This window comes from Myodes glareolus, chromosome 3 (genome assembly GCF_982192425.1).
Source record: "Myodes glareolus chromosome 3, mMyoGla1.1, whole genome shotgun sequence".
Taxonomy (NCBI): domain Eukaryota; kingdom Metazoa; phylum Chordata; class Mammalia; order Rodentia; family Cricetidae; genus Myodes; species Myodes glareolus.
Window position 1 is genome coordinate 56,948,971 of NC_142028.1, and position 20,968 is coordinate 56,969,938.

The window sequence follows — 20,968 nt, forward strand, 5'->3', positions numbered from 1 at the left end:
AGAGGCCAGGAGACAGGGAATTAGGTAGGTGGCGTCAGTCCTCAGAACAATTCCTTCTGGTTTATTTTCGTTTTCCCTAGTGCAGGGGAAGCCCCTCTACTGCTGAGCTGTATCACCAGCCCCCTTGAGTTCTTCCTTAGTTTTTTTCTTAAACCAGGTGAATATATAATCATTTCATATTACAAAATCAGAAGAAAGAAAATGAACATTTTTCTAGGAGGAAGTGCTTTCTGAGTCAGTTGAAACCCCATCTGAACTACCTGTCATTGGGAATATTTTCTGGTCCTTTGCTGCATGGCAAACCTTGAAGACCAGATGCGTCTTACGACTGCGCACTGGTAGGTGGGGTCAGTCCTCAGAACTGGGTGGCAAATTTTGGATCTCACTCACAGAATCAAAGAGCAGTGTTTGCTACAGCAATGAGCAAAGGATCTTGCTGCTTTCGGTCCATAGGGAATGATCCATTAACTGTCTCCACCAGAAACTATCCATCAGGGAGTTACAGTAAAGCAAAATTCCGTGTGTGTGTGTGTGTGTGTGTGTGTGCGCGCGCGCGCACGCACATGCATGCATGCAGTCTGTATGCACAAAAGACAACCCCTGCTCTTGTTCCTTGGGTGTTATCCCTTGTATTTTGAGACAGGGTCTCTCATTGACCTGGAACGTGCCAAGCATGCTAGACTACTTTGCCAGCGAGCCCCAAGAATCCACTCGTTTCCTTCCCCTTAGCACTGGACTACAAGTGTATCATCATGCTTGGCTATTCTTAACACTGGCTCTGGGGCTAGAAGGCAGGTACTCACGCTCATAAGACAAGCTCTTTATTGGATGAGCCATCTATGCAGCCCCTCTACCTTGTAAGTGGGAAAACAGAAGCACATCACTAAAGACAATGATGGATAAAAAAAATTTCATTCTTTCTTGGAACCCCGCGAGAGGACAATGACGTAGTTTCCTTTGAGGGTTACATCTGAACCAAAACCAAAGGCATCTGAGGCTGAAAGGGACCTACATAGCTTCCCTGGGTTGTAGTAGACCTAAGGAGGGACTCATGAGGTCAAAGACAAGTTTCTCTGCACACCTTCCAACTCTTTCTTCATTACCAGTTCCCTTAAGAGGTGCACAGGGGTAGAGGGAGATTACCATAGAGAGATGATTGATAAAATGACTCCTACACCAAAAAGCCAAAGAAAATTTGTTCATCCACGCCTCAACTTCCTCTCTGCACCATAATTTATACAAAATGCCATCTCCTTTACTGCGGGGTGCCTGATTTATAGATTGGGCATCTGTTTCATATAAAGGGCTCTGAATGGAACAACAGCCTATGTTCTAACAAAACAGGATTCCTTACATAAATCACTTCCGACCTAACAGATACCTCATGCTGAATTTCTGTTAAACCCAACCATATTTTTCTTTTTCTCAGAGCTTGTCCCGCAGGTAGCTATTAAGACAGAAAAACACATATATATTTCAAGCTGTTAAAAGACCGCAAAATAGCAATAATAAATCTAGAAATCAGTTTATTTCTTTACATTTTTCCTATTATACAGCTTTTTTTATAAATGTTTTCAGGATGAAATATTTAAAGCAATTAATGTCTTCAGAGATCTTCTAGCCCAGGAATTTGCAAACAAATGGAATTTCCTTGTTCACTCCCTATTCCCTTGCTCACTGCAGACATTACTAATTGATCACTTCTTTCGTGATCAGGTTGCTTGAGGCCCTACTATAATTCTCAACCCAAAGTTCAGGCAGCCCCTATGAAGGAGATCTATTCGCTCGCAGATTGGAACAATCCAATCCAGTTCCTTCAGCACCATGGAGTTGAAGGAGACTCCGCCAAGGTCACAAGCGAGTCAGCTGAATAAACTTTTAAGTACTTGGCCTTCCCCTTGACCCACAGGTCACCCAAACACAAATTTGTCTCAATGCACATGGTTCTTGTCTTGCTCTTCAACAGAGCAATTCCTCTTTTCTTCAAAACAAAACAAAAATTTTCATAGACCAAAGCAATCCCAATTAGCTATGTTTTTCAAATAAAGAATCTACCGGGGGTGTAACTCAGTTGAAAGAATGCTTACCTAACATGCACAAAGCCCCAGGTTCAATTTCCAGAACAAACAAAACTGGGGGCCCATGAGACGGCAGAGAGGGGAAAGGTGCTTGCTGCCAAGGCTGCCAAGCAAAGTTCTATACCCAAAAGCCACTCCTGTGGGGAAAAGGAGGAAACAGTCTCTTGTAAGTTGTTCTCTGACCTCTGCATCTTTCCACACATATACACAGCCACAGCCATGTATTCATACACACACATCCACAGACACACTTCCACATCCAAACATACGTACACAACTACAGACATAGATGTATATTCATACTAATACACACTGAAAGATTTTCGGTGTGAGTGACCCTGGAGGGCAGGGAAGGGACCTTGTGGGAAACAGAATACGCCTTGCAGAGAGAGCTTGGGTATGAAGAATGCATTTAGTGGGTATATGAGGGTATGGGAGGGTAGAAGGAGAGAAATAGAGGGTCACCGATGGGGGGGGAGAAGGAATGGGCAAAGCGTCTCTCTCTCTCTCTCTCTCTCTCTCTCTCTCTCTCTCGCTCTTGCTCTTGCTCTTGTTTTTTCAAGATGGGGTTTCTCAGTAGCTGTGGAGCCAGTCCTGAAAACAGGGTTTAAAGAAACAGGGTTCCCAGATGACAGGGCAAGTCAGCGTAATTATAACATACAGACATACATCCACAACCACAAACATACACCCACAGACACATATCCAGACATACATACACACCCACAGACATACAAACACACACAGACACACAAATCTATAGGCATCCAGACACATCCACAGACACACACAAATCTACAGACATACATCTACAGACACATTCACATCCACAACCAGGGACATACATTCACACACACACACACACACACACACACACACACACACACTAAATAAATAAATAAATAAATAAATAAATGCGATATTCTAAAAATTGGTGATGGTGACGCACACCTATAATCCCAGCACTAGGGAGGTGGAGGCAGGAAGATCATGTGTTCAAGGACATTCTTAGCTACAGATGGAGTTTCAGACCAGCATGAGTTTCATGAGATTTTGCCTCTAAATAAGTAAGCAAATAAATGAAAAAATAAATAAAAGTCTTTAAAAAAAGAAGTTACCCATCATTCCAACACAAAAGATTTAGGAATGCCTAGCTACCTGTCGCACTAAATATTATTTTGTTTTAGCAATAATCTTCTTTTCTTATCAATGTGCTTCCTCCTCAGTGCAGAAGCCATAATTATTATTAAACAGGAAATTAGTTTTTATCTGGGCTACCACAAAGGACCAGGCAATGAGCCTGATGCGCGGACAAGACCCGCCACTGTTTAAGCACGGCAGAAGCTCATTAAGCAATTTATCACAGTCTTCAATAAGATTCAACAATGCTTTAGCTTTTCCTTTGCTTCAAACAAAATTTCTCCAAATTACTGAGTGTCAGAGCCAGACAGAACCTTTCAATTCAAGTGATTAAACAGACCACGAGAAAGCATGGGCTTCTAGCAACAGTTTGGCCAGGATGACACAGCTATGGCCCAAGTCTCCCGGTTTTAAGTCCCTTCTAACTCAGCATGCCACAGTGGTGGACTGAACATAAGGAATTTATCACAGAATATAGTGCTGCTCCCCTGTAATCCCATCACTCAAGAGGGGGAGGCAGGGCGATTTTGAGTTTCAGACCTTTCTGAGCCATATAGAGTAACCCTGCCTCAAAGGAAAGATACACACACACACACACACACACACACACAGAGAGAGAGAGAGAGAGAGAGAGAGAGAGAGAGAGAGAACAAAAAAAGAGGTATTTCCAGTATAGCATATAATTGAAAATATTTTGAGTTTTCTTTTTTCTTTTCCCTTCTTCCTTCCTTCCTTCCTTCCTTTCTTTTTGTTGTTGTTGTTTGATTTTGTTTTTCAAGACAGGGTTTCTCTGTGTAATCCGGTCTGTCCTAGAATTCACTCTTAGACCAGACTGGCCTTGAACTCAGAGATCGGCCTCCCTCTGCCCTCCTGTGTGCTGGAGTTCAAGGCATGCACTCTCACCATTCAGTGTAGACTGAATTTTCTAAATCAGTGTTTCTTAAACTATGTGAACAAGACCCTGGGTTTTATACCAGTACCAACCAAAGAAAACAGTGATGTGTCTGTGGCTGTAACTTCGTGGTAAGGTGTGTGCTTAGCTTGTGCGAAGTGCTGGCTTCTAGCCCAGCACCAACCACAAAACCCTAATATAAACATGAATCACAGATGTTTGGTTAAAAGACAGAATCTCATTACGTGTGTCTCAGATATGGTCTGAGATGCAGCATTTCTAATAGAAACCCATGATTAAGATCTACGGCCCGGTGGTCTCTTTATTGTAAGAGAACTGTATGGCTTTGGTGGAGTATCTTTACTCTACCTCTGATCAACCACACATGGTTATCATCACCTTGGTCACTCCAGATTGTATGGAAGTGAGAGATCTTTTACATGGTGTGCTAGCTTCTTTTATTTTTGCAATCACAAAATAACTGACAAAAGCAAGTTAAGGAAGGAAGGGTTTGTTTGGGCTCATGGTTTAAGGGCTTACAGTCCATCACGGTGGAAAAGGCATGGTGGTAGGGATGTAAGGCAGCTGGCTATCACATTGTGTCTAAGTCAGGCGGCAGAGAGAAAGGAAGGCAGGTACACTGCTAATGTTCTTATTTCTTCCCTTTTTATCATTCTAGAACCTCAGCTCATGGGATGTTTGCTGCCTTCAGGGTTGATTTTCCTTCCTCGGTTAAACTTTTCTAGAAATGTTCCCACAGAGAAACCCAGAAATGTGCTTCAAGGTGTTCGGAGATTGAGCCAAGTTGACCGTGAAGATTCACCATCTCACACAGCAATAACAGTCGACTGTGAGACGCTAGCTAATGGAGCTGGCTTTGACAAAGTATAGATGGATACAAATTTATTTTCTCTACTGTTATCCTTACACTCTCGCTGTTCTATCTTTATTTCATCCTCCAGATTAAAGTCTACTGCAGATTCCACGCTGCTTTAGAAAGATGTGCTTATTTATTAGTTTATCAATCTTCAGACTTTTAAGATGGCAACGCAGCTCTAGCTTTTCTCTCCAGGAACTCAGATGTTCTTCGTGGTGGGAACAGGGTAGGGACCGCTTCTCTCCTTCTCTGCCTCCTGTCTAGGTACTCTCTGCCACCTCAGGACGGCCTGGGATCTCACGTGGGAAAGGATGAGTACTTACAAACAGAGAGGATGCTTTAACAATACAAAAGGGCTTAGTGAGTCGGTGACACAAAATCTCAGACACTGTCTCCTTCCTTTTTGGAGAAATCCCATGAGTGCAAAATTTCCCTTTCCCTCCCACAGTAGGGGCTTCGATGGTGTCCTCTGCCTTAGCTATTGTTCTATCTGTTGTAGAGAGACACCATGATCAAGGCAACTCTTATAAAAGAAAATGTTAGGTTGGGAGCTCACTTACAGTTTTAGCAGCGTAGTCCATAATCATCACAGCAAGAAGCAGACAGGCATGGTGCTGGGGCAGTAACTAAGAGCTTTACATCCTAATCCTCTGGTAGCAGCCATACAGAAAAACATGGGCCCAGCCTAGGCTTTTTAACTTCAAAGCCCAGCCCAGTGACACACCTCCTCCAACAAGGCCAAACCTCCTCATCCTTCCAAAACAGTTCAACTAGAGACTAAGTAGGCAAATACATGAGCCTATCCGGGCCATTCTCATTCAAACCACCACAGCACAAAGATGTGCTGAGCTTCTGGCCTTACTGCCTCTGGTTCCCGAGTGCTGGGATTATAGGTATAAGCCACCACACACAGCTGTTGGGCATCAAACTGTGGCCTTCCTGCATTCTAGGCATGCGCTGCCAAGTGAGCTTCATCCCCTGACAATTGACATTAATCTAGGGGTTTAAAATCCTTAGAGATATGTGTGCACTTTTCAAAAAATGTTTCTGGAATATATAATAGTTTACATTCCTAAAAACTAATGCCGACACTGCTAGCATAATGATCGGACGCATGGCATTGAATGTTTCTCCTCATTCACTTAATTATAGCAATTGGGCACCGAGGCACTGCTCGAAGAGTTAGCATACTAAATTTGCTATGAATTTATGATTAAGCACTCCTGGAATTCTCCTAGGTGACATTTTCTTTTTTTTTTTCCTCCATGGAAGAGAAATGTATCATATAGAACATTAATTTCATGGCTTTGACTCCTGGAGTTATTCATTGTAGGACTGAAATACATTTGCAGAATGTGGCACGTGACAGGATATCTTGCATGGTGGTTCCGATCCTACCCCTCCAGTGACTGGGCTGGCTGGCGTTTATGACCTCTTCAAAGTCAATTCAGCCTCATAGTGCTTCCTAAGTGGATACCAAGACTCAAGAACTTGGCAAGGAGGCCAAAATTGTACACCTGTGCTGTGGTGAGATGTCACTTGTCTGAAAATTTCTTAGCCCTCACAGACTCAAATGTAGTTGAAAATAACCGTGTGGTCTTATCATTGTGTTTTATGGAGACCTGTTTAAAGGGACTGTCTGAGTCCCTGCTCTGTTGCTGTGAAGAGACAGGATGACCAACGCAGCTCCAATAAAAGAACATTTTTAATTGGGGGCTCACTTACAGTTTGAGAGGTTAGTCAGTTATCATCATGGTAGGGAGCATGGTGTCATGCATGGAGTAGTAGCTGAGAGTTTTACATCTGATCTATAGGGAACAGAGATAGACAGCCTGACCCTGGCCTTGGCTGTTGAAACTTCAAAGCCCCCAAAATGCCTCTTCCAATAAGACCACACCACCTAATCCCTCAACCTTTTTCAAGCAGCCCGCTCCCTGATAATTAAGCATTTAAATATATGAGCCTATGGGGACCATTCTTACTCAAACCATCACGTTCCACTCCCTGACTCCCATAGGCTTGTAGCTATATCATAATGCAAAAAATATATTCCTTCCAACTTCAGAAGTCCCCATAGTCATTCAGTCTCAACACTGTTTCAAAGTCCAAAGTCTCTCTGGAAACTCATAGCAAACCCCCTGTAAAATCAAAGCAAACAAACAGGTCACATACTTCCAACATACAATGGCACAGGTTGACTACACGTTACCATTCCAAAAGGGAGGAAAGGGATCATAGTGAGGAAATACTGGACCAAAGTAAGACACAAAACCAGCAGGGGAAACTCCCAAATTCTATATCTCCATATCTGATGTCAAAGTGTTCCTCAGAACTCCAACTTCATTCAGCTTTGTTCACTGTAACACCCCTCTCTCTCTTGGGCTGGTTCCACTTCCTGTTATCAGCTCTTCTCTATATCCCTAGATCCCACAGGTCTGGAATCGCCAACATTTTGGGGTCTCCAACTGGTGTTTCCAGACTTTACCTTCATAGCTTCACACAATGGTCTCTCCAGGCCTCCATGCAGGGACATCCCTGACATATTCCCGACCTCAGTGGGGTCTTAGTCATGGAGGAAGATTCCATAACCCCTTTCTTATGTCCTTGACTTTAAAGTCAGAACCACAAGGCCGAAGCTATCAAATTCTGCTGCTTGCTGGGGTTGGAGTGTGGCCCTCTTGTTCAAACACATCTTCACAAACTGTCTGTTTCTGATGGTTTCCTTCCTTCACTGCCTAAGCTTGGCTGTCCAGGAACTTGTTCTGTAGACCAGGCTAGCCTTAAATTCAGAGATCCGCCTGCCTCTGTTTTCTGAGTTCCAATCCCTCCTGGAATTAAAGGCCTGTGTCATGACTCTTGGCTCTAAGCTTTTTTAAACTCCTTTTCACAAATCGGAAGCTCAGCTAGGTGGGGTCTTGCCCTGAAGTCATCACTCCCTTTATTCCATTTAGCATAAGATTTTCTTTAAACTTGTAATCTCCATTTTGTGTTTTCCCGTGTTCAGACTGCTCCTTATCATTCTAGATCTACAAAAGATTGTGTCACTCATAACATGCCACACAGTCAAGGGTAGGCTATTCTGAAATCTCCTTTGCTGAAGCTGTTGATCTAAAACTCTTCAATTTAGCCTCAGGAAGAATTTTTTGGACAAGCGCAGAATGCAGCCACATTCTTCACCAAAATATCACAACATACTGATACTCTCCTCCTCGGAAACCTCTTGAGCCAGGCTCTACAGTTCAAATCACCCTCAGGACCTGTCTTCAGTGTTTCTACTAGTATGGCCCCTTCCTCCCTAATTAAAGCATTCAACTGTTTTTCTAATTCGAAGTTCCCAAGTGTTCCATATTCCTCCAAACAAAAGCATTGTCTGGCCCATCATAGTAATACCCCAGGCCCTGGTACCAACTTGTGTCTTTGGGTTATATTGCTGTGAAGAGACACCATGACCTTGGCAACTCTTAGAAAGGAAAATATTTCACTGGGGCTTGCTAATAGTTCAGAGGTTTAGTTCATTATCATCATGGTGGGAAACATGGAGGCATGCAAGCAGACATGGTGCTGGAGAAGAGCTGAGAGTTCTACACCTGGATCCACAGGCAACAGGAAGAGTCAGTGAACCACTAGTTCTGGCTCAAGCTTCTGAAACCTCAAAGTCCACACCCAGTGACACACTCCCTCCAACAAGGGCACACCTACTTCAGCAAGGCCATGCCTCTCAATATTGCCACTCTCTAAGTCTATGGGGGTCTTTTTCATTCAAATTACCACACCTCCTAATCCTTCTAATCCTCTCAAACAGTTCTGCTCCCTGGTGACTAAACCTTCACAGATATGAGCCTCTGGTGGCCATTCTTATCTGAACAACCACAGGCACATTAACTGACAAGCTGGTGTTAGCATTTATCTTCTTCAGTGAGAGCCCCCGTGGAAGGTACCCTTACTCTTAAATCATTCTCTAGATCCCCATTCTCTAGAAGTGGTAATCTTCACCACTCGGTTCAAAGTTGACTGAGACTAACACCAGCCCCTGGGAAGCTGAACAGTACCTCAGATGATGGTTCAGGAATTAGAGAAGTCCCTGGTTATTGCAACTAGATTCTGTATAAGAAAAGCCAAGTTCCTTTCCAGCTATAAGAAATTTAGAAACTGAAAAGGTGTATGAAAGAGCTAATCCCCAGATCCCGACCCATAAGCTTGTGGGGAAATGAAACCATCTTTCTGCCTAGCAGGTTACTGCCAAGGGTAAAATAAAAGCCTAGCAAAATAAGGCACTGTATGGATCTAAAGCTTTTCATTTCTGCTCTTTTGCCCAGGAATGGTTCTTCTAGAAATAAATCCTAGAGGAATGATTGAACAAGTGCCATAAGAAGTATGTATTGAATTATCAAAAGCAGTAACAATTTTCATATAGAAAAAAAAAGAAAAGAAAAACCAAACACAATTGAAGTGAACAAGATGTTGGATAAAGTACATTCTATGAAAAAATAGTCACATATATGCCATTATGAAAAAAATCACAATTAGTGTAGTGAAAGAAGTTTGTAAATCAAATAATAACAATATATACACGTTATAATTTTATAACTATATATGCCATATGTTCATACAAACATTAGTTACATTATGGGAGATTTTGTTGCCCTATTATTACTGTCTACATCTCTGCATTGTTGTTGTTGTTGTTGCTGTGTTAGGATATACAGGTTTTACATTCCTGCTATGAAAATTGTAAACCCCAACTGCTCCAACATCCAAGTCCTTCAGACCTACTTGATACCCAAATTGAAAATTCTAACCTGATCTCTTAGTTTTCTATTTCTATGATAAACACCATGACCAAAAGCAACTTGGAGAAGAGAGGGTTTCTTCGGCCCATAGTCCACCATCAGGGGAAGCCATGGAAAAAATTCAAGGCTGGAAACTGGAGGCAGGAATTAAAGCATAAGCCATAGAGGAACTTGCTGGCTTGCTCCTATGGCTTGCTCAGTCACCTTTCTTATACAACCAAGAATCACCTGCCCAGCGATAGAAACTCCACACCTAACCCCAACTCCTGCCCATGGGTTGGACCTTTCTACACCCACCACTAATCAAGAAAATGCCCAACAGACTTGCCTACAGGCCATCTTATGGATGCACTTTCTCAATTGAGTTTCATCTTTTCAGATAACTCTAGCTGTGTCAAGTTGACAGAAACCAACCAGGACACCCAGTCTCATGTGACAGATCATAGACAAGTTGAAGGCACAATAAATGTATGAAATTACCTTCAGGCTATATGCAAAATCTTCTCATGAAATATAAATGAATTTCATTTTAGATTTTGATCCCATCACTGAAATAGCTTATCACATATATGTAAATATTCAGCCCCCCCCCCAATTCAAAATCAGAAGCACTTCTGGTCCCAAACATTCCAGAGAAGGGATACTGTATGTATTTATAATCTGAAAGAAAAAAATCATTAAAAAAACATATGCCTACTATGTCTGAGGACCTTGGCTCAGTCCCTAGAAACATACACACATGCATACACACTTGCACACACATATACACAAACAATGACAATGATATACTATATAATTAAGACCATAGTTTTTCTCTTGTTTATATCTTTTGTGAAATATCTTCAGGGTTCCAGTCATTAACCTACCCAACAGAAATCTTTAATGAGCCACAGAGATGCTATATAACCCAATAATTCAAATATGTCATATGATTTATATGCCCAAATAATCATTTTAACATATAAACAAATAATTCCATGAGATATTGCATTCTTTTTTCTAAATCTGAAATTATCTGTATATACCCATAAGAGTAATAGAGATGAATTAGATTTCCAGAGCTAAATGGCTATATGTGTTGACAGTGCAATTTTTGAAATATGCATGTGTTGTGCTATCATTCTGAACAATTAGTAAATGTCAAGTTCTTGGTTATGATTTCAGTCTTTTATCTCCTTCCCTCTTTCTCCCCTCATCCTGTTCTCTCTCCCCTCTTCCTTCCTCCCTCCCTCCCTCTCTCTCTTCCAAACAGAGTCTCACCATGTAACTAGATTATCCTCAAACTACCAGAACCAACCTGCCTCTGCCTCCAAAGAGCCGGGCTTAAGGCATGTACCATCACACCGGACCCTGCCCCCCCCATATCAGATTGTTCTTAAAGAACCGAGGGTGAGCTGTGCTCAAGGGTCAGTAATGACCCTGTTTAGAAAGGAGAATCTTTTTAAAAACGTTTAGAGGGGTTTAGTTTCTAAAGCTGTTTGATTTTGCTTAAACAACTGGTGAGTTTTAGAAGATGGTTTTCCACAGGTTGGTTTGCTTCATCTTTAAAGAAAGCTCTGACCTAATGATGCCTTCCCATACAAACGCCCAAAGTTAGCTCTTGCCTCTCTCCTATCTCTCTTTCCATCCTCGGCTGTTGGCAGCAGGGACAATAGGTCATAACTCTTTCCTAGACACAATTGCTGCTGGTCCCTGGGAGGAGGAGCGGCAGAGTGACCATAAAGTCACCTATGCCCTCACTGGGAATGACTGGAATTGATATTAGGGTTTTCTGTGTAATCAAAATGACATTATCTCCAAGGTCTAATTCAGTCCAAGAATCGTACCTCTCATTTGTCTCTCTCCTCTTTTTTTAAGTTTTCTACCAAAAGCAGCCCCACCAAGGGGAGGTTTCCGCTGCCTGATCGTGAACAGGAAGGGCCAGCCTCAGTACAGCCTAGCACAATAGATTCAGATGGGTCTAAGTTTGGGTGTCTCTTCACTTCTGTATTCTTAAGAACGACATAAATAACTTTGTTCCAACATTTGGTTTTTAATTTGTGTGGATGTGAACATGTTCATGCTCTCTCAGGTTCATGCACACATATGAACATGTATGTGAAGGTCCAAGAACAACTTTGGATGCTGTCTCTCAGGTCCCCTCGAGTCTCACTGGCCTGGAACTCATCTAGCAAACTGGACTGGCTGGCTCGTAAACCCCAACGATCCATCTGTCTCCACCGCCCCAGTGTTGGGATTACAAATGTCAACCACCACATCTGGTTGTTTGTTATTTTAAATGCAGGTTCAGGGGCCCAAAATCAAGTCCTTGTGTTTGCATGGCAAGGAGCTTTCACACTGAGCCACCTTCCCAGCTGTTTATAAACCTTGTTCACATCAAATGCAAACTATGGAGAGAAAAGCACATCCATTCTCCACGTGAAGCTGGTGACAGCCCAAGTCCAGCACTCTTACCTTGCCATCACCAGATCAAGCCGGCTTCCAGCACTTGGCAGCCCCTCCCATCCCAGCCATGTGCACTAGCTCTCTGTCCTTAGAAATCCCATCACCACAAACTGAGCCAGTTAAACCCGTGCAGCTCCGCCATCTCACGTGTGTGTCTTACACCTTCTGTTCCCGGTCTCCCCATGTGGGGAAAAAAGGTGTCAGCCAGAGTTTGACTTCTCATCTAGGTCTGAGCTCACTCAAGCTCTGAGAAGGGTTCAGCTTCTGTGACTGCCTCACTAAGCCCCGCCTTTCCTGCCGCTTGTTAGCTAGGAACCTTTCTCGGCTCCTATAGGCTGCTGGCAGTCCCCATAAGCAGTTCACAGCTGTTGCTTCTAGGTTCTTTGCCATTCCTGCGCAGACCACGGAAGAGGCAACATGTAAGCTGTCTCACTGAGAAAGGTACGGAGCCCGTGTGGCTAATGTAGACAAGGATAATGGGGTAATACATGTTATAAGAACCAATAAGTAGCCTGACCTAATGAGCCAATCAGTTTATAATCTTATGGAGTCTTGTGTGTGATTTTCCTTGGAGTATGCCGACTGTGGGGTACCAGGTGGGACAGAAACCCCAACAAGCCGGCCCACATACTACCATCAGATTACATGAGCCCACCTCTGGTCACTAGCTTGGTAATTAGGCATCTTCATGGCAGGAGTACCATGTTAGTTATTTTCTTGTCACTGTCCCCAGAACACCTGGCAGGAGCCACTAAAGAAAGGATTTATTTCAGTCCATCATGTAGGCAAAGGCTCACAACCTTCCTAGTAGTAGCAAAGGTGTTCAGAACCTAAGACAGTAAGGCATGTTTCAGACTAAGACTGTAAGAAATGGCAGTCTATCACTTGGGAGGACACAACTGGACTCAAGGGACAGGTCTAATACAAGGGACAAACACTGGGCAGCAGCAATCATGAAATGACCTTAGAACTCTGCCTATGACAACACCGCTACTTGATGCCCCACAGTATGTCTACCTGCCTTTAAAATGTATAAAAATGGGACTACAGAGATGGCTTGGTGGTTAAGAGCATTTGCTGTACTTCTGAAGGACCCGGGTTCAATTCCCAGTACCCAATGTGCAACTACTGCCTGGATCTAGTTCCAGGTAATCCGATGCCTTCTTCTGGTCTCTGTGATCACCAGGCGTGTACATGATGCACACATATAGATGCAGGCAAAGGATTCATGCACATACATTTTTAAAATCTTTTTATTAAGATGGACTACTACAGCATGTTTCCCGTGTCTCACTTCCCTGGTTGAACACTGTGAATGGCCTTATCCTTCTGTATGCAGTCATAAGTGAATCATCTGCCTTGTTGCATGTAGTGTTCTATTGTGTGACTATGGGGGCTTGAATTAGAATGGTTCCCATAGGCTCATCTACTTGAATGCTTGGTCTTCAATTAGTGGAACTGTTTGAAAAGGATCAGGAGATATGGCCTTGTTGGAGTGGGCGTGTTACTAGTTTTGGGTTTTGAGGTTTCAAAAGCCCACACTAGGCCCAGTCTCTCTCGCTCCATCCTGCCTGTGGATCAGGATGCAAGCTGTTAGCCACTGCTCCAATGCCATGCTGCCTGCCTGTTGCCATACTTCCTGCTATGACAGTCATAATCTAACCCTCTGAAGCTGTAAGCAAGCCTTCAGTCAAATGTTTTGGTCATGGTAGCTCTTCACAGCAATACAACAACAGCTAAGGCAGTGGTTAAAGCAACCCAAAGCTTATTTGTCTGGTTCATCTTGGGTGCCCAAGAGCAGTACTAGAACAGTCCACAGGACTGTGTTGAGTTGTGAACTCTAACCCTGACAGAGATGTTAGGGCGGCACCTGGACAATAGTAATAAACAAAAGTTAGTATCCTCAACAGAGGACTTTCTATTTCACTGAGAAAGTCCACAAGGGGAGACATTCACCTCCTCCACCCCCAGACAGGGTTTCTCTGTAGAACAGCTCTGGCTGTCCTGGAACTCACGCTGTAAACTAGTCTGGCCTCGAATTCACAGAGATCCATCTGCCTCTGCCTCCCAAGTGCTGGGATTAAAGGTGTTTACCACCACCCAGCTTGTGATATCCATCTTTAAATAGCCATAGGAACCCATCAAAGTTGAATGGCGTCGATGAAAACTCCTTCTAGCCTTCATTTGCTTTCTCTTGGTCCTTGCCCTAAGACATATGGTGAGAATCCACATTCATGTCAGCAATAGTCTGAAAAGGTCTAACCAGTAGGGCGTTGTCTGTTAACTTAGTAGGTAGTGAAATTTAGCTCAGTGGTAGAGCACTTGCCTGCCTCATGTGAGGTCCATGGTTCAATATTCAGTACTGGAAACCAACAAACAAACAAGGGAAAAGGCATAATGGCACTTTTGTATAAAACAGTTATTCTAGAAAGGGAACATTCAGGTGGTGACAAGACATTCGTGAAAGCTATTTCACTCGCTAGGATCAGCAAATTACAAGAAACATCATGGATTAAAACCTAGCCTAGGGAAAAATTTTGTCTTATTTTTCAGAGGATTAAGAAGTTCACTTAATGCAAGAAGAAACTAATCTCGTGTACTGATTACCTTTCATGCAAGGGAACAAGCAAGCTAGTCGATTCCCTCCTAATGGTCTGTTAGTCATTATTCCTAGTGGGGGCCATGAGTCACTGGTTTCAGCCACTTGAGACCAGACCTAGGAAGTCCAAGTCAAATTAAGAGAAGTAATGAGGACTCCTCTGAACACATCCTCAGATAAATCAAAGTCACTGCCTGCTCTCAGTGCCTTTAGAAGTGGGCCTATTTTAATCAGTCTCACTTAGTCTATCTTCCAGTCAGTTCCTCATTTGCAAAGTAGGCATTATAGGTTATCAGCAACCTCACATGGCATTGACTATCTCCACATTCTATGCCAGACTTGGTGCCAGGTGGTGAATAGTTACTAATTAAGTATTAATGAGATGTCAACTATATCCATTGTCAACACTTAATTACTTGCCCAAGCCATCTACAAAATGTGGAATCCTGGGGCTAGAAGAATAGCTCGGTGGGTAAGAGTGTAAATGGAGGCTTCTGTACTGTAGCCACTTCTAAATAATCACTCAGAGGCTTAATATTAATTACAAACCACTTGACCTATAGTTCAGGCTTATTGCTAACTAGCTCTTACATTTAATTAACCATTTCTGTTAATCTATGTGTTGCCATGTGGCCGTGGCTTTTCCCAGTTTGCTGGCATCTTGTTTCTTGGGTGGCTGGCCTGCATCTCTCTTGACTCTGCCCTCTCTCTCTCTTTCTCTCCTTGTATTCAATTTGGCTTTCCCACCTAGCTATATTCTGCTTTGCTGTAGGCTAAAGCTGCTTTTATTATTAACCAATGAGACCAACATATATTCACAGTGTATAGAAGACTTATCCCAAAGCTTAAGAGTGCTTGATAACACAAGCATGGGGACCTGAATTTGGATCCTGGCATGCATGGCTAGGTATCCCTATAAATCCAGTTTTGTTGTGGGTGGAGTCCCAGAACATCTCTGGGGCTTGCTGGCTATCAGCCTAGCTCCAGATTCAGTGAAAGACCCACTCTCAAGGGAATAATATAGAACATGGTAGAGCAAGACATCCAGCATCTTCCTCTGGTTATCTACTGGCCTCCTATCTCACAGACATGCACAACACAAACACACACACACACATGCACACGCATACACACATGCACACGCATACACACACCAAAACAAAACCAGAAATGTGGACTGTTCAGTTGGATGCAAACTTGCCATCTCATACCCATGCTCACCCTCACACATGATGACATCACTACTGTCTACCACTGGTATGGATTCAACTCCTCAAGCCTGAATTCTCAGTCTCTTGGGTCAGAGGAAACAAAGTAATTGCATTATTGACCTAAGTGCTTCAAAATGAAAACGGCAACCGGTTTCCATCTCCCAGGGGCAAGTTTGGGGGGTTAATGGTCATTACGATTATCTACCCCACATCTTCCTTTCCATTAACTGAGAAACATTAGGCAGTAGCTTACTAAACATGTCTGAATGTAGGAGGATCCATTGGAGGGACAGGACAGATTCTATTTCCTCATCAAAAAATGATCAGTAGGAAAACATTTGCAAAGCTCTTTCCCTTCCGATGAAGAGGTCCTAAATTTTTTTTCAGCATTAGTTATATGGTTAAGAAATAAATAAGTTTGGCAGAGGCACAAAAGAAGGTTGCAGAAGTAGAAGACTGGTACTGAATAGAATATTACTCTTCTCTGGAGCCAAAGTCCTATCTGGGGATTGCCTGGATTAAGGTTGCCTGCCTACAACACAAAGTACAATGTTATGTTTGTGTTTCAGATAAACTATTGTTTTAGAGTAAATATATTCCTTATGCAGATTCGGGACGTCTTTCTACAAAAAAATTATTTGTTGTTTATCTGCAATTCAAATGTAACTAGGTGTTTGATGTTTTGATTTGCTATGCTTGTTAACCTTACTCCGTTTATTAGCTGCATGCACGAGGGCACGGGTCCATAAACTCTGTGTGTTTTATCCATAAAAACCTGTTCTTCAGAGGATGACAGCAACACTCCTCTGCTCAAGAAGATGCCTGCTTCATTTTCTTCCAAACACAGAAGGATAGCACTACCTCAGTTTCCTGAAGTGAACCCCGAGGTTTGCTTTAGCCAATGGAAAGCAGGAAGGCATGAATCACCTCCAGGTGACTTTCGTCTCCAACTCCAAACCCAACTCAGGTCCATGGGAGAGGAAGAAAGCTACATGTGTGGTTGTAAATACTGAACTCTGCGAGTCTGTCACTGCGGTATTCCTTAGCTGTCTCCCTTTGGTTACTACTGCTGTGATGAAGACCATGAACAAGAACAATCTGTGGAGCAAGTGTTTTATTCATCTTACAGATCCTAAAGCACCGTCTATTGAGAGAAACCCAGGCAGGAAACCAGGGGCAGGAACTGGAGCAGATGCCATGAAGGAATGATGCTTCCCAGCTTGCTCTCCATGGCTTGTTCAGCTTGCTTTCTTTTCTTTTCTTGTTGCTTGCTTTTCTTGTTTTGGGTGTGTGTTTTGCTTGCATATGAGTCTGCGTGTATGTCTGCATACTACCTGTGTGTCTGGTACCCACAGAGGCCAGAATAGGGTGCTGAATTTCCTGGGAATTACTGGTGGTTGTGAGCTGCCATGTAGGTGCTAGGAATTAAATCTATGTCCTCTGAAAGAGCAGCCAGTGCTCTTAACCTCCGAGTCATTTCTCCAGTCTTTCAGCCTGTTTTCTTATGCTACCCAGGACCACCTGCCTGGGTGACATCACCCCCAGTGGACTGGGCCCTCCCACCTCAATCAAGGAAATCCCCCCATGGACTTACCCACAGACCAATCAAATGATGGCATTTTCTCAATTGTGGTTTCCACTTGTCAGACTCCAGCTTGTGTCAAATTGACAACAAACAAATCTATGAGACTATTAGCTCGACCTGCTTGTGAGTTGTTATGAAGCTTGCATGAACAAATAGTCCCCAAGGACTCAGAGCATACCACGTTGGGCACCACACAAGGACAATTCTTGGGCTAGTGGTGTGCAACACTGTTCTTGTATGGTGAGGGAATCGAGAAAAGCGTGTTTGTTCTCTATTGGGTTGCCATAACAAAATACTATGGAGTAGATTACTTAAACAATGGGCATTTGTGTTCCTGATGATTTGGAGGCTGGAATCCAGAAATCAGGGTACCAACATGGTCTGTTCCTGGTGAGTGCTCTCTCCCTGGTTGGCAAATGGCCACCTTTTCCCTATGTGCTCCCCTGGTCTTTCCTTGGCGTGTGTGGTACACAAGAGACAAAGGAGAGGGGTTTCTTCCTTGCTTCCCCTCTTCTGTAGAACCATCGGTCCTATTGAATTAGACCTCACCTTTATTTCCTTATATATCCTTTACTGTTTAAAAGCCCTCTCTCCAAATCATGCCAGGAGCCAAATCTTCAACATGCCCATGTTAAAGGGACACAGTTCAGTCAGGAGCACAATGCAAGTGCTGATAATAAACATTTATTGTCTAGTTTCTTTTCTCTGGGCCTAAGACATCAACCCACAAACCCCTGTCCCTAGTGTTTGGTAATCAGCTCACCAATGCAGGAACAGATAGCTCAGTGAGTTTCTTTGATCATTTGACAGGTTTTTTTGAGTGTGTGTGTGTGTGTGTGTGTGTGTGTGTGTGTGTGTGTGTTCCTAAAACACTCCTCTTAGGGTCTGCTACAATTGCAGCGTGGGTTATAACAGAGCAACAGACTTGACTGCCGACGGCCAGGGTTAGCACTCTGCAGAAGCCAGCCATGTGCACAGTAATTCAGAGAGGGCAGAGAAACCGGATCCAGGGGGGAATCACGAGCAGTTAATGAGAATCAGATGCAGTGTAATTCAGACCACAGCACACATCCTGATCTCTGGGCACAGGGAATTACATCCATAAACAGACTAGACTTGATTTTATGCAGCACTTTCAACCCCCAAAGAATCCCAGAGCACTGTAAAGCACACCCTTGTTACTGGTGGCTTAGTAATGCAGGAGGCAAACAGGGAAAATGTGTCTATAACTCAGACTCAGAGCCTTCATTTAGAATCCGTGCTGTCTACAGGGGCTGGCTTGACTTCGATGCTAGGCACCCTTTACTGATACGAAAAATATACTGTGCTTCCTTCTTGATAAAAATACACCCATAAAAGAAATTCTAATATCCTCTAAAGAGGTTTTCAAACTTTGACCTTGAGCCATGGCAAGAATGCATAGAATCTATCAGCCTCACTGCCTAAGACTCTTTGAACATGTGCATCTATGCTTTTATAGCCATCAGAAACAAAAACCTCACGGAATATTATTTATCCTTGCTGTATGTGTTGTATTCTGGGGTCCTCAATTCTCTTTGTTTTTTGAAAAGCTGACCACTATCTAATAATTGATCCTGGAATTCATTCCTGTGAAGAATCTTCCGTTCTGAAATCCATTTCACTAAAATACACTCACCAAACTCCAACATCACGACAGTCCAATTATATCACAGCAGATGGTTCAGGGACAGTCACTTTACCTTTGAAGTAGCAGGCCTTCTGGGACTCCTCCAGTTTTAACTTACTGAAGTTTTGATGTATGGCACCTGTGCACAGATCGGAACCATGCTGAAGTCACAGGCACCGCTGCGACTGTTTTCAGAATGTCTGGGAGCTGGCGTTTTGAGGTAGAAAGAAAGTCTGTGCTCCTATGTTTCGTACAGAGCTTTGACCGTGCGCAGAGGAGATGGCTTACCTGTGCTGGATGCTCCGTACTGTATCTCCGCTGGCCCAGAGGCTGAAAGGATGTCACACAGCATTTGCTTTCCTCATCTCTGAATTCCACTGCCCTCGCCGTTGGGATTTTTCTCTCCTTTTATGGAAAGATTTCCAATACCTCAGGTATCAGAGTTATTCCTGAGTAGCTCTCAACAGAAATTCTTCCCCTTGAAGAATCTACAGTAAACAGGGCTCTTTGGTTTGATAAGAACTCCAGACTTCTCAACAGCCCAGGTTGGATCGTGTGCCCAGTTCTGAGCCAATCACACTGACTAGAGATAAGCCTTCCTTCAGTTGTTCTGGTCTAGGTAATTTGCCTGTCCTCAGGCCATAGTCACAGACCAAACAAACCACAGTAACCTATTATTTTATCACAAGGGAAAAATCAGAGGACCATTTCCAAAAGTTCAAAGCAGGAATTACAAGCAGGTGATGAAAAAGACAGTCAGCAGTAACCTTGAACTGATTGGAACGCCAGTCCTTGTCTCCTGTTAGGTTTGAAATCACAGAGAGAAAACGGCAGGTTTATTATTGCAATTGGAGAATACTTACCATCGAGAGAAGCGCATGATATTTGCCTCCTCCAATCACTTTTTCTAAGTTGTAGCAAGGGACCTTCCCGCTTTTCAGATGGGAAACTTAATGTGGCATGAACTTCTGGTCGGTCATAAGCCTAAGGACTCAAAGCTCTCTTTGGGGCCCATTAGAAATCATCTCCAGACTTCATGCCGTGCTTTTTTAATGTAACTGTGTTGTACTGAAGCTGTCTTTGCAGGCAATGTTTAAACATGTAGGTTACCTTGGACTAACCAAGGTATTGTGTATTCAATTGATTGGTTCAACCGGAGGCATGAATGCTTGCTCTGTCTTGCACTAAAGAGCAGACAGAGGGAAAACATCCAGGAACGCACAAAACAACACAAATGTCACAAAATCTGACACAGAGGAAGAAAGCGTCTCAGAGAGATGGGACTTGAATACGATCATTTTCCTATAGTTTGCCAATACCATTTTTCTTCTGGGAAGCAACAGAATCAGAACTGTGACTTTTGGACCCTGCGAACATTATTGCCAAGCGTGGGAGGTGGTTAGCTTGCCCCAACACAGACAAGGAACAGTCACACATTCTTTCTTTTGGCACATGTCCCTTCCAACCTATGTACCAGGCCAGAGTCTGGGTTTTTGTTTGCTTGCTTGCTTTGTCTTGTTTTTAATTAGTGTGGTGTCTCAGAGAGTAATTTCTCATTGGATTTTTCAATTCAGACTGGGAAAAGACAGCCCTGGTGTGATGCAGGCATATTTATGACTTTCAAGAAAGGGACACATTTTCTTTTATCACATAATCTTTTATTGATCTTTTGGGAATTTCACCTCAGGCTCCCCAATTCCACT

At 43.2% G+C, this 20,968-nt stretch overlaps 1 long non-coding RNA gene across 1 annotated transcript in view; it reads right to left on the minus strand.

Moving 5' to 3' along the window:
* The window catches only part of LOC125403206 (uncharacterized), a 29,850-nt gene extending 9,916 nt beyond the window's left edge, over positions 1 to 19,934 (minus strand). Inside the window, exon 1 of the long non-coding RNA XR_015737478.1 lies at positions 19,554 to 19,934. This is a non-coding gene — a long non-coding RNA (uncharacterized LOC125403206). The remainder of the gene's footprint in view (positions 1 to 19,553) is intronic.
* Positions 19,935 to 20,968: the final 1,034 nt, after the last annotated feature.